This window comes from Microplitis mediator, chromosome 9 (assembly GCF_029852145.1).
Source record: "Microplitis mediator isolate UGA2020A chromosome 9, iyMicMedi2.1, whole genome shotgun sequence".
Lineage (NCBI taxonomy): Eukaryota > Metazoa > Arthropoda > Insecta > Hymenoptera > Braconidae > Microplitis > Microplitis mediator.
The window spans coordinates 1,976,422-1,994,974 of NC_079977.1; the positions used below are offsets into that span (position 1 = coordinate 1,976,422).

At 28.7% G+C, this 18,553-nt stretch overlaps 4 long non-coding RNA genes across 5 annotated transcripts; 2 read left to right on the forward strand and 2 right to left on the reverse strand.

Moving 5' to 3' along the window:
• The first annotated feature begins 2,758 nt into the window (after window positions 1-2,758).
• LOC130674561 (uncharacterized) lies at window positions 2,759-3,670 on the forward strand. The gene is made up of 3 exons (XR_008991071.1): window positions 2,759-2,918; window positions 3,020-3,161; window positions 3,346-3,670. It is a non-coding gene; the product is annotated as an uncharacterized LOC130674561 (long non-coding RNA).
• Window positions 3,671-4,938: 1,268 nt separating this feature from the next.
• On the reverse strand, window positions 4,939-6,000 carry LOC130674725 (uncharacterized). 2 transcript variants are annotated; one of them, XR_008991108.1, is made up of 3 exons: window positions 5,872-6,000; window positions 5,532-5,669; window positions 4,939-5,272 (listed from the first exon to the last, which is right to left on the reverse strand). It is a non-coding gene; the product is annotated as an uncharacterized LOC130674725 (long non-coding RNA). The 2 variants fall into 2 exon arrangements; XR_008991109.1 differs by having other exon boundaries at window positions 5,868-5,949.
• A 4,434-nt stretch (window positions 6,001-10,434) lies between these two features.
• On the reverse strand, window positions 10,435-13,613 carry LOC130674390 (uncharacterized). The gene is made up of 3 exons (XR_008991036.1): window positions 13,495-13,613; window positions 12,394-12,500; window positions 10,435-10,964 (listed from the first exon to the last, which is right to left on the reverse strand). It is a non-coding gene; the product is annotated as an uncharacterized LOC130674390 (long non-coding RNA).
• A 2,984-nt stretch (window positions 13,614-16,597) lies between these two features.
• Window positions 16,598-17,518, forward strand: LOC130674667 (uncharacterized). The gene is made up of 3 exons (XR_008991096.1): window positions 16,598-16,730; window positions 16,813-16,955; window positions 17,221-17,518. It is a non-coding gene; the product is annotated as an uncharacterized LOC130674667 (long non-coding RNA).
• The last annotated feature ends 1,035 nt before the right edge of the window (window positions 17,519-18,553 follow it).

The window sequence follows — 18,553 nt, forward strand, 5'->3', positions numbered from 1 at the left end:
TAAAAATTCAATGACTTTCTCTTTAACAATTTAATATTTTTCTAAAAATACACAGTAAGAAGAATTTACTAACAATAGAGTGACAGCCTTTCCTTGGCGAGTCTCAGCCCCAAACGGGTTGCGGTGAAAACTCTTTGGGAAAGTGGTAAAAGTTTCCATGACGTTGTGGGCGGGTTAGAAAAGGCTTATGGTTTTTTCTTTGTGTCCACTGACGTCCGAGATTTTTATTATTTTTTACTGCTCATCAGTAGCCTTTTTTAACCGGTTGCTGTTTTACTATATTTACAAACCCCTTTTGTTGTGGCATATCACTCGTCATAGGATTTTATTTACTTTCTTTCCTTAAAAAAGGGGTTGACATGGTCATTATACTGCCGTAAAAAAGTATCCGGTAACCCGAACAAAATTTAACAGCTAAACAGAAAATACCGACACGCGACCGATGCTACTGTTTTAGGCCACGCGACATTTTTATTTTTATCCAATAAATAAAATTTTGAAATATATGATTTAATAATTAATTATAAATATTGATTAATAATATTATATTGGTATTTATTAATTTATATTCATAAATTATATCAAAAGCATAAATGACTAAAGTCATAATTCATAAACATCGAACGAGGGTTTTCATAATTTTTTTACTGATAAATAAACGAGCGACTATAGATAAAGATAATTGTCATGTATGACTTCGTTAAGTGTTGATTATCGGTCCTTGGTTCATTACCTGAAAAAAAAAAAAAAAACAAAGATATTTCGCAATAGGCGAAAGTTTAGTAATACCGGGTCGAAAAATTTGATCCGATTTTAGTCTATTTAATGCCCTAAGATGGACGGTGGAGTTGAATTTAATATTTGCTACTTGCTACTTGCTATTAGCAATTAGCAATTTCAAAAATTTCGATATCGAAAAATAATCATGGAAATGGATATGAAATTCTATGATTATTCTCTTCTATCCATTTCATTCTTAGCAATAGTAAATAATCTAATTCATTGTTTTAAAATATTAATTTTTTTTTTTTTACTATATTTACTATATTTTAATCTAACTAAACGGAAAAAAATGAACGTATAAATTGAGAATGACAAGTAATATAATGATAAAGTGATAAGTAAATACCATCATTCTAAATAGTAATTTTTTCATTTATGATTGAAACGTGAATAATTACAGCATAAGTATGAAAATTTATTGTCTATGTAAGAAAAATTGATATTTGAACTTTAAAAATCGTAACTGATACTTAGAAAATAGATAACACGTATTATAAAATTTACTATTTGAATGTTAAAATTCCCCATATTGACAACCGGGTTTCGGGTTATAAAGTCAAATAGTAATTTGTAAAGTTTATTTTTTTCCGAGTAGACTCTATTTTAATACGTTTTCATTAATTAAAATAAAGTATTAAATGTCCAAAAATGGAGCAGTCACCACAAATGGTACTTCTACCCTACACTAAGAAAAAAAAATGATAGGAATTATCATCTAGTGATGGTAAAATTTTTACTATTAATCCGACAGTAGTGAATATTATCTAGATGATTGCATAAATCATCTAAATCGTACACGGAAAAAACAGTTCTGTAAAAGTTACAGAAAAATCTGTAAAATTGACAGATGTTTCTCTGTCAATTAAATTATGTAATTTTTACAGAACCAAAAATGTAATTTTTACATTGTGAGTTCTGTAAACCTAAATCTGTAATTTTTACATTTTGAGGCTGTAAAAGTTACATAGTGAAGTTGTAGAATTCACAGAAGTATTTATGTAAAAAATACAGAGCAAAATACATGCGCACACTTACCCCCCATACACCCGCACACATGCGCACACTTACCCATACGCCTGCACACATGCGCACACTTACCCGCACACCTGCACACATGCACACACTTACCCGCACACACAAATGCGCACACTCGCCCGCGAACATGCACACACACACATGCACACGGGTGCGCATACACCCGCGCGACCACATGTAAACACACGCGCACACATATATCCTCGCACGTACACATGCACACACACGCGCATAAGTAAATATTACATAAAGTAGTAATGTATAATCTACAGAAAAAATATGTAATTTTTGCAGAATATTATCTGCTAGTATTACATTATGTTATTTATAAAAATAACATTTATGAATTTGTAGAAATAACATATTTTATCTGTAAATGTTACAAATAATATCATCAGTAAATTTTACAGATTTTTTTCTGTAACTTTTACAGAACTGTTTTTTTCGTGTAATAATATCAATTACAATCCCTGATAGTAACTGTTATCATTCTGATGGTAATTTTTACCATCCTGATAATAACCGTTACCATCCTGATATTATTATCTCTATTAAAAAAAATTATAACACTATCTTTGCATTTAAAAACTTTAAAATCATTCTAGATGATTGGAATTAAAAATTTAGGATAATAAACACAATTACTTAATTTTCTGAGTGTCTACCAAACAGACAATAACGGAGAATTTCCTGATAACATTCAAGTTTGGAAAAATTTAAGTATGTCGAATTTCGGTTTCCCCCATATACGGACGGAACTGTATACGAATTCGACTTGCCGTAGTTCGGAAATCCTCATTCGCGGCCCGAATCGGTGATTCGGCATATGCCGCACTGGAATTCCAGTTGGGACGATAATATTGTCTGCCATAAGCTTTTGAATGTAATTATTCGATATTCTTAATTACTTTGAATATCTACCACAAGGTCGTCACGTGACAATATATAGATACCACGTATACATTGAAATAATTTTATAATAATAACGATAAATACGTAGCCTATAGATAGGAAAGACAGCAATTATTAGTCGAGTTTAAAAACAGCCATTATTTACTAGCTATCACAACTTTTGCGTCGACTGTCTTCTAACGAGCTTCGTAAGTAAAAACACATGTGAAAATAAATAAATAGATTGGCTGTTACTTTATTAATTATTGAATACATTAACAATTAAATGTTTTTTTATTTATTTTCACAGTAACTGCAATAAGTAAATCAAAATTTACTAAATAATGTCCAAGTTCGCTATTTTTATAATATGTATGGCTGCATTGTTTGTCATTGGAGATTGTGAACCCAATCTTAAAGGTTGTCCCCGTTGTGGAAATGAAGGAGAGAGCGTAGGTTTATTTGCATTTAATTAAATATAGGGGTGGGAGAGGCAAAGCGGAAAAGGGGGCCAAATTGAGTGCCCCTAAAATTTTAGCCCATAAGCCTGACCCTTTTCTAGATAATATATGAGCATTTTTATTTTATTCAATTACTAAATATACAACTAAGTGTTTTATTTACACTCAATTTCAGTGTACAGATGCTGACTGCTGTGACGGTTGGGTTTGCGAGCATAATCAGCATTACCAAAGAAGATGTGCTAGTCCAGTAAAAAAATATAGTTTCCAAGTTGGACGTAAACCAGGTGACAGCAAGCGAGGTTAATATTTCGCTGAGGCAAACGCGAAACCGTCAATTAAATACATGAATTTCCCTCTTAACAAATAAAAATTATAAAGTAAATGACCTAGTACCGGCAATAACGAGACCCAATACTGGAACGATTTGATAATAATTATTTAATATTTAATCTTGTATCCGATTAAAGTTAATAAAATTTTCTTTATTTGCGCCTTAATTATTTTATTTACTTAATAAATGATAAATTCGACTGTAGAATAGATCCGAAGTATGAATCCGATGAAAAAAAATTTTATACAATTATATATAGACTATATATAGTTGGATAGAAAAAATGGCCCGATCCAATTCCATACAATTTGTATAGAAATTGTATACAATTCTATACAAATTATATACAATTCTATATAATTATATACAATTCTATATATTGTAATTATATAGAATTGTATATAATTTGTATAAAATTGTATATAATTATATAGAATTGCATATAATTTGTATAAAATTGTATATAATTATATAGAATTGCATATAATTTGTATAAAATTGTATATAATTATATAGAATTGCATATAATTTGTATAAAATTGTATATAATTATATAGAATTGCATATAATTTGTATAAAATTGTATATAATTATATAGAATTGCATATAATTTGTGTAAAATTGTATATAATTATATAGAATTGCATATAATTTGTATAAAATTGTATATAATTATATATAATTGTATACATTTTGTATAGAATTCTATACAATTTTTATACAATTGGATCGGGCCATTTTTTGTATATAATTTTATACAATTGTATAAAATCTTTTTTCATCGAGAAAGAAAAAACAAATGTTAATTATTGCGATAGTCTCAGGTGCATGACGTATTCATGTCTGCTCATGGTTTTGATAAGAAGTCAGTCTATGATCTTAAGCTTACAGAAAATGTATAAAACTACTTTTCAATTATTTTTTTTCTATTTGGATGTATCTAGAATTATATGAAATTGAGAAAATATATTAACAGTATTAACAAAATTTTATTATTATTTTAATTATACATAAAATTTGCCCCAATAATTTTTTTGCTTTATGAATTAAAAAGAAAAATTTTATTGGGGCGAGTAAAAATTTTTTGCACCAAGTAATCATTTTTTTTCTGAATATACTGCTTGTCTATCTGTACATAAAATAAATCCTTACTCAGTACCGGAAGTCGACCTTGATAATTTTATTGTAGACATTCACGATGACTTTTATTGACCTTTTATAACCTCAAATAATTTGATTTGTTTTTATTCTGCTGTTCAAAATATTTATTTTCCATTAAATGAGCATTGAAAGTTTAAGTTCCCGAGAAAATTTTATGAGAAAGTGTTAAAAATTAAGCACTTAAATTTAAACATGCGCTTTTTTTACCCTTTGTAAAATTATTTTTCCCTGTGTAAAATAAATTTTTAAATAAATAAAATAGTAAAATTCATTAAATGATTTTTATTGTGTGCTCGAAAAATTACAATGATTTTACATATAATTTATCAATATATAGGATAGGGGATTATAGTTTTTATTTATTCGAATAAAAATTTCTGTATTTTTAAATGGTTTAAAGTTCGTCTCGATGAAGTAGTAATTTTTATTTTAAAAGACAAAAAAGTCATCAGAATTTTTTTTAGTCTGTTAGAACTAGACTTTCACTTTTCCATCTAGTTCCTCCTGGGCTGCCCTGTTTATGATGAGCATCGTTATCTGAACATTTTAGATCGCCAAAAGTATTCTCCTTGCAAGTAAAACCCCGGCAGCATAAATCGGTTTCACACTGAAATTAATTATAAATAAAACATTTAGTTGTATACTTAATATTTAAATAAAAAAAAAAAGATACTATCTAGAGAAGGATCAGACTAATGGGTTACTCAAAATTTCACGTAAAAGAATGAGACTTTAAAATTTATGTCGGATATTTTTTACTACTATTTTATATAAAACTTTAAAATTATAATTCAAAATCAAAGAAAGTTTTTTTCAACGATTATATAAATATATGTATGTATGTAATTAAATGTATATTAGCTTACATTTTCGCCATGACCTACACAACCTGGACAACCATCGAGTACTTCACAATCTCCAATAGCAAACAATGCAGCCATGCATATTAAAAAAACAGTAAACTTTGACATTTTCAGTAAATTTCGATTTATTTATCGCAATTACTGTAAAAATTAATTAAAAAATTGTATTAAATATTTAATTGTTAATTTATTTAATAATTAATACAGCAACAGCAGACAGAAACGTATAGATTTGAACATCTTATTTCTTATAAATTTATTTAGTCGGAAAGCTGTATAATATTATTTTTTTTGAATATTAAATATTATCTATTTATTTTTTATCATATGTGTTCTTACTTACGAAGCTCGTTAGAAGACAGTTGGCGCAATAGTTATGATAGCCAGTAAATAATTACCTGTGTTTATACTTAAAATGATAATTATGATTACTGACTTTGTTATCTATCGATTACTTATTACCTCGTTTCGGGTCGAAAAATTTGTTTTTGTTTCAAAATAAATCGTGTTACAGATGCCATAAGGGCGTATAAAAAATTTTATTTTTCGGAAATCGACGTAATTATGTTCTAAAAGTATGAGACTAAAAGAAAAAAATTTTTTCAAAATTTCATTCTTTTTCATACTTAGAAAAAAACATTTTTTTTTTTAAATTAAAATTTTTTTCAACTAACGAAAAAATTTTTCCTAAGTTCGAACGTTTTTTATCATTTTTATACTTTAAGGTCACAATCACGTTGGTTCTGGAAATTAAATTTTTTTCGTCTCTATTATACTTATAGAACATAATTACGTCAATTTCTAAAAAACAAAAATTTTTATACGCCCTTATGGCTTTTCAGCGGTATATTTTGCAGGTGTATGCCCTTATGGCATCTGTAACGCGATGTATAAAAGCTCTTGTCTATCCTAAAAAAGTTGGTGTTATGTCACCGCTTATGATCGTCATGACAACAGTTGCTATGGAGACTGTTGTCATGGTAACGGTTGCTATGGAGACTGTTGTCATGGCAACGGTTGCTATGGGAGACTGTTGTGATGGCAACGGTTGCTATGGAGACTGTTGTGATGGCAACGGTTGCTATGGGAGACTGTTGTGATGGCAATGGTTGCTATGGAGACTGTTGTCATGGCAACGGTTGCTATGGGGATGTTTGGTCATGTTTGCGGCTAATAGAGACAATAGGCATCCATGATAAATATTTTTAATAACGACTTTTTCATAAGGGGAGCGTGGAAGGAAGTTATCAAAACTTTGCAAAACGTATAAAAAAAATGAGCACGCGTCACCGCGCAAAAGCCTTCTAGTATAGAAAAAAAAGTAGAAAACCGATTTTTTAATAGTTTTAAAATAGGATATCCTCTCATTTTACTTTCATTGCAAAATTTACCGATCATATTATATATTTCTAAAAACAACAAAGAATCGGAATGTTGGTTCGAGTGATTATTTTGGATTATCTATCGATATAAACAAGTAAAAATTGTCCGGTAGGCTCATGTAGGCTCAATATTCTGACTCGGGTGACTACGGCGGGCATTGTATAAATAGGTATTTAATTACCAAGAAAAATTGATAAAAAGTAACTATGAATTCTTAAAAAAAATATATTATTCTAAATATTTAAATTTAAAATATCCAAAACAAACTACTTAGCAAACTTATGCGGTAGATTGCTAGTCGTTTTTTTTAATTATTTCGATAAGATATTGTTGAAGACCTCCTTGAAAATAATTATAATAATTACATTTGCGCATTAGGCATATATACATATATATATGTAAATATATTATACATGTTAGGCATATATGTATATATACAATATTAGGCATATATATAATATATATAAAGATTTTCTTTATTCGAACAGAACTCTGGACGTTTTTTAAATATTATTTACTCGTAAATAATTTAAGTATTTAACAATTCTGTATATAAGTTATAGAATTTTTTTTTTCATATTTATAAATATATAAATATATAAAAACAATTCAGTTAAAATCATATAAAACTCTGTTGGAAAAGAAAATTTAGGTTAAAAAAAAATTTTAATTTTAAATTTAATATTTTACATCGATTTAGGATATAAATTTATCGTTAAACTTTAACTCAATTTTCTCTCATTCAAATCATATTTTTTTTATAACTTCAACTACAGTTTTAATTTTTCACACAAGTGATAGAAAAAAAATTATTTTAAAAATTTGAAGAGTCGTTCGATTTTTAAAAAATTTCTAATAGAAAAATTATGCTGTCATTTTTATTGTTAATTGGCCTGCTGGCTTTCGCAACTGACGTCGCATACGGGTGCAAGGGAAAATGGGTAAGTGACAAAAATAATATTTAATTTTAAACTGCATTAATTTTTAAATATTTTTATTTTCAGTGTAATTATTTTGGTTTGCACCATTGTTGTCACGGTTACGTATGTGATTCCTGGGGAAACGGACACTGTAAACTTAATGGCACTTAATGATTTAACTTTACTAGAGTTAATTATTCTAGTCATTTTTAATCTTTCATCAATTATTATTATTATTAGTTTAATAACGTAATTTTTTGTTGCAAAGAATTTAAAAATGCACCAATAAAAGATATTTAAAAATCATTTTTGTCATTAAATTATTTTAAAATAGTTGATCTGTCTTTAACTTTTTATAAAAATTTTAAGCTGTTTTTTATGTAAAGACAATCAAAAACAGACTAAAAATAATAGACAGGGGGAGTAAAAAAAAGTAATACAAGTAAAAAAAACTGAGGATTTGAAAATTTTTTTCTTAAGGGGCCCATTTTGCCCCCCCCCCCTTCCCCTATAGTGCAATAAACTTGATATATATTTCCATATATTTTGACTCATAATTAGTGGTATATGGTCTCTATATAATTGATTATATATGAAAGAATTTATATGTTTAAATATATGGTTCGCGCTATATTGGAATTATATTTTTCCCATATATGTATATTAAAACTTATATTTTTCATTGACCTTACATTTACTGAATAACTAATGCAATAACCTAAGAAAAGTAAAAAAAGTGCCATATATTTTACAATATACTGGAAAACATATTTAACCCTTTCCCGGTTGACCTTGAGTCCCTACTCTCAATTTGAATCGTACGTCTTCGTCTTAAAGCGAGAGAGCGCTAGCCTGTTGAGAAGAGAAGGGGCAGAAAAAATAGTAGAAGAGGGCGCATGCATGCACTACTCTTTAAATATGAATTAGTGATTTTTCACTAATTTAAAGTGAATATTCACTAATTGTCAATGCTACAATCGTACCACGCAGAATTAGTGAATATTCACTAAATGAATATGTGAATATTGGAATTCACTGATTTGATAAGTGAATATGAGAATCCACTAAATTGAAAAGTGAATATGGGAATCCACTGATTTCATCGGTGAAAAAAAATATTATATTGCGAAAAAAAATATAAGACACTTGTAATTAGATCCGAAATGTGATTAATGTATTAGAATCATTACTTAGAGGAAGTATACATGATTTTGATTGATGAAAAAATCCCGGTGACTGCTGGGCTCGAACCTGCATCCTTCCGATTCAAAGTCTTTGATGCTATCCACTGCGCTGACCTACGCATGTGATCGCGTGAGTGTAAATAGTATATTCGTTATGATACCAAACAATAACTGATGAAGAAATAAAAAATCCGTGATGTTATGATTGACATACTCTTCATATAAATATATTATTGTTCTGTACTTCTATTTTTTTTTATTTTGAAAGTTTTTTATTAAAATTTTTAAAAAGAGCACCATAATTATTAATTATATTTATATCTAGTAAAATATTTAATTATTTGCTAGTTAACGTTACTAGTGAAATTGTGAAATTCATAAATTAAGAAGTGAATAACAGTTTCTCTTGTAGAAATTATGAAAATATTGCTAGTTCAGTAGTAAAAATCACTAATTTGCTAGTGAAAATTATAATACTAAATTTATTAGCGAGAATTCACTAATTTGTTATTTAAATACACTGATTATGAAGTGAATACTGCTTCACTAACGTAATTAATGAAATTTCCACAAATTCGTGTTTAGAGAGTACTTACACACATACACACACTTAGACATCATCTGAAAATTAGTCAGGATAGCTTCCTAGAACCTCAAAACGTCAAGATCTGATAGAAATTCGATTTTCAAAAATCGGACCGAAACCAATAACTTCCCGAATTTTTGAAAATTTTCAATTTTCTCAGCGGAAAGTTAAAAAATGTATAGCTATATATAGATTATATTATATTAATATTTTATTCTGCCAAGGCACAGGCCAAATGGCAAATTTTAAGTACAAGATACAGGAATACAATATTTTTAAAGTAAATACTAAGTGAAAGTGAGAGTACATAATAATGAACATAATTGTAAAGTATAGAATAAAATAGAATAAAATATACGACAGATTCAACTCAAATATTTACTTTGATACAATTCCTCGATAAATTAAGAATACTATAATTAACAGAATTTCTAGGCACTTTTGTAATAGAAAGCAATAATAACATGATAAATTTAATAATCTTAATGATCTTGACGATCTCAAACTGAGCACCATTAGGAAATTTATATTAATAACCCAAGCTTAGCAAATAATCGAAAACCTTATTTTTAAACAATTCCAAACTGCTTGAATTTACAATTTCACTTGGTAATTCTTCCCACATCTTTATGGCTGAAACCAGGAATGATTTCTCTGAGTAAGTAGTTGTATAATTCAGTAATTTGAAGCATGTATGTTTTTTAGCTGAAAGTCTCTCAGACCGTCTGACATCAGTGTCTTCAATGAACAGATCACGTAGATATATAGGGTAGGGAAGGGGGGTATAGAAATAACTTAAAAATTAATTTTCGTTTTATTAAAAACGAACCAAATTTTTCAACCAAAATAATTTTTATTGACCTATAGATACATAGATAATTTTAATAATAATTTTTTTCAATAATAAAATTTTGAATAATAATTATTTGAATTTTTTAACATGATAAATGACCAATAAATTGTTTGCATTCGAATAACGGCGATGTTTTGAAAATAATAATTTTTTGCCAATGACAGGGTAGGTGTCAGAAGGTTTGTTTATTTGAATTCGTTTATTATTTTCCTTTCTACACTCTCTAAAATTGATTTGTGAAATTCTCGCGAATCATTGGATAGTCACTATTTCTGCAGCTATAAGTATACCACTCATTTAATCAATGGTATCCTTGTAGCTGGTTCCCAGTGAATATTCACTAATTTGAAGTGATTTTCACTGATTAATTTTTAGAGAGCATATATTACAAATTACACAACATCATTAACCAGTATACCGCATTTTTACATTAACGCAAACTCCTTCCGAGAACCAGCCTGGAGTGCACCTCAGTGGGTCACAGCACGTATAACCAGCGATCGGATGGCACTATGATGCAAAAATTAAAATTTTATAATTATAATAACTTTTTTTAATAACTGAGTACATACACTGCTCTCTTAAGTATGAAATAGTGAAATTAGTGACTAATTCACTATTCGACAGTGAAAAGTATATCACTAATTCAAATAGTGGTATACTTTACACTAACAATAAGTGACTATTCATTGCCAAATAGTGATTTTCACTAATTCGTTTTTAGAGCCCGTATGAAAATAACATATATGGTCAAAATATATATAAAAATATATGGTAAATATCAGAAAATATATGTGGCCAATTTAACTATATTTTTTTTTATATTACAAAATATAATATTCATCATATACGAGTCCTTATATGTTTAGCATATATAAAATATATATGTCAATCATATACAATAAATATATTTTTATCATATATGAAAATATATATTCTTGTCATATACGAAAACTATATTTTTATCATACATAAAAATATATATTTCTATCATATTCGAAATATATATTTTGATCATATATAAATCATACACGGAAAAAACAGTTCTGTTAAAGTTACAGAAAAAAATCTGTAAAATTTACTGATGATATTATTTGTAACATTTACAGATAAAATATGTTATTTTTACAAATTCATAAATGTTTTTTTTATAAATAACATAATGTGATACTAGCAGATAATATTCTGCATAAATTACATATTTTTTCTGTAGATTATACATTATTACTTTATGTAATATTTACTTATGCGCGTGTGTGTGCATGTATACGTGCGAGGATATATGTGTGCGCGTGTGCTTACATATGGTCGTGCGGGTGTGTGCGCACCCGTGTGCATGTGTGTGTGCATGTATGCGGGTAAGTGTGCGCATGTGTGCAGGTGTGTGCGCATGTGTGCAGGTGTATGGGGGTAAGTGTGCGCATGTGTATGGGGGTAAATACTCAAAACAATTTTACCAAATAAATAAACGCGGATTTATAACCTGCCATTTATAGGCCTAGTGCCTAAATGTAGTTAATTTCAAATATCTGTCACAAAAACTAATGTATTTATCTAGTACAATCGAGTCTAAGACGCTCGTGTGTTGGTACCCTCGCCTTCGGCTCGGATCGCACTCGATAGATAAACTACTATTACTTCAATCTGAATTTACCTGTGATACTAAAGTCAGCCGACGTCAACTAAAATTCCGGCGTTTTTAAAAAAAAAATCTGTCTATCGGTTGACCCTGCGGGCCAGCCCCAAAACTTCCCGCTGTTTTCGAGCTCCTTGAGCCCGAAAACATTATTGTAAATACATTAGTGAAATTCAATCCAAGGGATTAAATAAATAAAAAATCATCCACTTCAAGTTCGCAGCAGATTCATTCTTCATACGTCGAATGTCCAGTCCGAAAATTTTTTACAGTGTATTGAAAAAGTTGTAATTCGATACTTACCCATCTGTGCGGTTCTTCTTGACAGCACATAGTTCCAACAATTAATGATCCAATCATTAAAAACAACAAGACACTCTTCATCATGGTTCAGCTGAATCGGAAAGAAACTGTAACAGAAAATGAAATAAGCAATCAACTGGTGGACAAAATAATTTTTATTTATTGCGGTTGCAAATTAAAATTATCGTGACGTCGTATCTGAACTAAAACGTTCATTTAAACTAACATTAGAGCAAAACGTACCTGTTTTTTCGACGAATAGTAAAATTGTAAAGTAAAATGGAAATATTTCCTCCTTATAGGGGAGGGAGGGGCAAAAGGGGGTACTTAAGGAAATACCAAGTTTTCGAGGACTCAAATACGCTAAATCTTTTTTTTTTAATGATATTCAAAGTAAATAGACGAAATTTTCAGTTACCGTTGAAAAAAAAAATTTTCATTTCTGCGGGCAAAGTAAGGTACCCCGTAAAAAAGGTGAAAAAAAAATTTCTGGATTTTAAACGAATTTGATTAAGTTGAATTTTTTTGTAAGTAATTTACATGAAGAAAAATTATATTTTACATATTTATTGGATACAAAAGAAGAAGAAATATTTTTAATAGTTTTTATCATAAAACAAACGTCATTAATATTTTTCAACTGACAATTGATTTTTGAAAAAGTTTACCAAAAAATATTCAAAGTAACGCTTAATTACATTCATACACTCAAACATCATCTGAAAATTAGTCAGGATAGCTTCCTAGAACCTCAAAACGTCAAAATCTGATAGAAATTCGGTTTTTGCAAATCGGACCGAAACCAATAACTTCCCGAATTTTTGAAAATTTTCAATTTTCTTAGCGGGAAGTTAAAAATTTGGACATTTTTCCAAAAAGTATGTTATTACGAAGTATGATTAGATCACAGCTTTAAGACTATTTCATTACTTCTATCTGATTAGATCTAAGACATTATATTTACCCTTAAAAGAAAAAAATTCAGGCATGGAGATGTCTATGAATATATGGTCAGATGTAAACAAGTATGAACATATCCACATGGTTTAGAAAAAATAAGATTATAGCAAATGACATGAAATAAAATATCTTTTTACTTACCGTCAACGTATAATAGCAAACTTGATTAAAGGTGTTTGTTGTATAGTTTTCTGAAGTCTTTGTTGTTTCATCGCGTATTTATACGCCTCGACTATCGACTTAATTTAATTAATTATTCATTTTTCTTCTTATTGTTAATTAAAATACTGGTATGTTGAATAGTTAAACATTAATTACTCAATAAATAACTCATCGAATCCCATAAATTATAATCATGGCTAGGAAATAATTATTTTACGCAATTTATTGCAAATGGATAACGATTGTTTGGAAATAAACCAATAATATAATTTTTATACTAAATTAAACGGAAGATTTGATATTTTTTTAGTGTTATCAAAATTCAACTAATGTGAAATGATTAAGAGTATGATTGTTTTAATCGAGCTCAAAATTCTAGCAATTAAGATATTAATTACTTTTTTATAACTGCTGCCCGACTAGAATTTCTTCCTGATTTGCCTGAAGTACCATAAGGACCTTATCAGGTTAATATAAGGTTTGCCTTATTAGGGCAAACCTGACAAGTTCCTGATCAGGATCTCGTCAGGATATCCTTATTCAAAAAAAAGTTATTTGCCACCAGGTCAACCTGACGAGTTCCTGATCAGGACCTTATCTGGATATCCTTATTAAAAAAAAAGTTATCCCATCTCTTTAAATATTTCATTTACAGGCTAAAAATTAAAAAAAGTACAAAAGAATATCATATAAAAATCACGTCAATCATTGTAGCACAGATTTTTTACTTCTTCATCAGTTATTCTTTGACATCACAATGAATATTATATTTACACTGCCAAGATCACTTGTGTATGTTAGCCCAGTGGATAGCATCGAGGACTTTGAATCGAAAGGACGCAGGTTCGAGCCCAGCAGTCACCGGGATTTTTTCATCAATAAAAAATATGTTTACTTCCTCTAATTAATGCTTTCAATACAATAGATAACATTCTCGATCGAATTAAAATTCTCTTATTTTTTTTTTTGCAATATAATATTTTTTTTAAAATAATTACTAATAAGGTAATCCTGATAAGGTTGATGAGGATATCCTGGTAAGGTCCTGATAAAGCAATCCCGATAAGGACCTCATGGGTCTTAAGCGTTACATCGATATCAGGATCCTCGTCAGGATAGCCTGATCGGGACCTTATTTGAAATAAGGTTAACCCGATAAGGACTTCGTCGGGCCCTTATGAAAAATTCTGGTCGGGGTAAACTTAATGGCACTTAATGATTTAAGTTTACTAAAGTTAATTATTCCAGTCATTTTTAATCTTTTATCAATTATTATTATTACTAGTTTAATAACATAATTTTTTGTTGCAAAGAATTTAAAAATGCACCAATTAAAAATATTTAAAAATCATTTTTGTCATTAAATTATTTTAAAATAGTTTATCTGTCTTTAACTTTTTATAAAAATTTTAAGCTGTTTTTTGCATAAAGATGATCAGAAACAGACTAAAAATAATAGACAGAAAAAGCATAATTTTGGTCTGGATAAAAACAAAAGACGATGTGCCAAAGACGCGAGTAAACTCGTGCGTTGAATTTGTTCGGATTTTCTGCGCAGTGTTGCCAGTTACCACCAGCGACTAATTTCCAGCTCATTTAATTCATCTCTTTCTTTAATATTATTATTTAACACAAAATTTTTATTCTATTAAAAAATTTAAAAAAATTTTAGTCGTATAGGCTTGTGAGGTTTTCATTTTTTGAAATCATAGTTATGATACTTGGCAACACCGCAATATTAATTACATGGCGGCGGAAGGTCGCGGCGCGACGATCGGAGAGTTAATGAACACATGTAACTGGTTAAAAAAAAAAAACATTGAGCCGATAACTGCTCCGAACATTCTGATAAGGATAGTAGCGATTTCGTTAGAAAAAAATGTATAGGTATATAGGGCCAGGGGGGGGGATAGAAATAATTTAAAAATTAATTTTTGTTTGATTGAAAACAGATCAATTTTTTCGACCGAAATAATTTTTATTGACTAATAGATACATAGATAATTTTAATAATAATTTTTTTCAATAACAAAATTTTGAATTTTCTAACATAATAAATAAATGACCGATGAATTGTTTGCATTAGAATAACGGCGATGTTTTGAAAATAATAATTTTTTGCGAATGATAGGGTAGCTGTCAAAAAATTTGTTTATTTAAATTCGTTTATTATTTTCCGTTGTAAAACGGATCTTCATCAGGGATGCAAGTTCCTTGACTGAACGAGCCATTACTGCATGCCAGTGGGTCAAGCTATAAAATGCTTTTTTTAAAATCTCGATACGATTATTTTTCACTAAGTTACAGCCTTCCAAAAATCACTAAAAAATTTATAAAATTTTTCTGCTCCTTTAATTTTTTGCATTAGTGTATAATTATTTTATATTTTTAATATCATGGTATAGGGGAGCCTGGGGCACGAAGGCCCCCCTCAAAAATTAGGTAAAGAATTTTTTTTTTATCTTCCAAGTTATGACCTCTATAATGTTTTTATTATATTTAAGGCCAATATGTGATATGTGGGGCAAAATGGACCACTCGAAAAAAAAAATTTACGAAAAAATGAGTTTTTTTTTTATTTTCCGTCAAGTTCATTTTTTCTTTATAATTTTTTTTTTTAGTGGTCCATTTTACCCCACATATCACAAATTGGTCTAAAATATGATAAAAACATTGTAAAGGTCATAATTTGACGAAAAATGAAAAAAAAAATTTTTTTTTCGATTTTTTGAAAAATTTCGACAGATTCTTCCGAAATAGACGGAAAATAAATGAATTTGATGGTCAAAAGCCACAAAAAGAAAAACCCGGCTTAAGAGGGCCTTTGTGCCCCAGGCTCCCCTATATCTACTGATAAATTTTTCGCTTCCCTTATTAACTCAATTGCGAATTTATTCTTCAAGTTTATAATTTAAATAAAAAGCAGTCTTACAGTTTGTTGAAAACCGATAATATTATTGGCAGTAAGCACGTAAATGTAATTATTTGATATTTATAATTACTTTAAATATCTACCACAAGGTCGTCACGTGTCAATATATAGATATTACGTATTCATTTAAAATATTTTGATAACAATAACGATAAATACGTAGCCTATAGATAGGAAAGACAGCAATTATTAGTCGAGTTTAAAAACGGGCCATTATTTACTGGCTATTATAACTTTTGCGTCGACCGACTTGCGAGCTCCGTACGTAAAAACACAAATAATAGTAAATGTCGCTGTTAATATATTTATTATTGAATACTATAACAATTAAAGATTTATTATAATTTTTCTACGAATTTTCACAGTAACTGCTCTAAGTAAATCAAAATTCACTAACAAAATGTCCAAGTTCATTTTCATTTTTATATGTATAGCTGCGATGTTTGCTATTGGTCATAGTGAACCTAACCTCAAAGGTTGCAAACGCTGTGGAAATCTCGGAGAGAGTGTATGTTAATTTTTATCTAATTATACATAATATAAATATATTTGTATTCAATTTGAAATTAAAATCGTTCAATTAGAAATTATAGTCAATTTTCGGGCTATCAGATTTGAATTCAAAAATTCCTGACTACGGAATAAATTTTTAGTCTCGTTTTTTCACTTTAAATTATGACCAACCGAAAAGTCTGACTCTTCTTTAAATTATATATTGTTTTTTCTATTCAATTATTAAGTATACTACATGTTTTATTTGCACTTAACTTCAGTGTATAATAGCTGAATGCTGTAGCGGTTTGGAATGCAAGTCCAATGAAAAGTCCCAAAAAAGATGTGATGATCCAGAAATAATATGGAGTTTCCAAAGGGGACCCAAACCAGGTGAAATGAATAACAGGGGTTACAGGCGATTTTAACATTTCCCTTTTCATAAATAAAAATTATAAAGTAAATGACCCAGTACTTGCAATAACGAGACCCAATACTGGAACGATTTGATAATAATTATTTAATATTTAATCTTGTATCCGATTAAAGTTAATAAAATTTTCTTTATTTGCGCGTTAATTATTTTATTTACTTAATAAATGATAAATTTTACTGTAGAATAGATCCGAAGTATGAAAGAAAAAACAAATGTTAATTATTGCGATAGTCTCAGGTGCATGACGTATTCATGTCTGCTAATGGTTTTGATAAGAAGTCAGTCTATGATCTTAAGCTTACAAAAAATGTATAAAACTACTTTTCAATTATTTTTTTTTCTATTTGGGTGTATCTAGAATTATATAAAATTTAAGAAAATATATTAACAGTATTAACAAAATTTTATTATTATTTTAATTATACACGGAAAGAAAATTATGGGAAGTTTTGCTATGCATTATGGGAATAGTACCTATACTACTATAGGGATGGTTCCCATATATTATGGGAACCATTCCCATAATAGTATGAGAATAGTTCCCATACCATTATGGGAATAGTTCCCATAATGATATGGGAATGGTTCCCATGCCATTATGGGAATGATTCCCATAATATTATGGGAACCATTCCCATAATGGTATGGGAATCATTACCATACTATTATGGGAATAGTTCCCATATTGGTATAGGAACTATTCCTATAATATTATGGGAACTATTCCCATAATGTTATGGGAACCATCCCTATAATATCATAAAATTTTTTTTTTTGCACAATAGTGTAGAAATTTCCCAAAATTTGAATTTTCTTGAATGTTTTGTGCTGACAAAAAATTCTTGTTAAAAATTTTAATGTTTTTTTGCCAAATACGATTTTTTTTTTCAATGTTTGAATTTTTGTTTTTATGTTTAATAATATTTCTGTGTATTGTAGAAGTGATTACCACACTTCTTTAAAATAATTTTTTCATGATAATATGGGAACCATTCCCATAATATTATAGAAATGGTTCCTATAATAGTATGGGAACTATTCCCATAATATTATGGGAATGATTCCCATAATGGTATAGAAACCATTCCAATTGCATTATGGGAATCATTCTCATATTGGTATAGGAACTATTCCTATAATATTATGGGAACTATTCCCATAATGTTATGGGAACCATC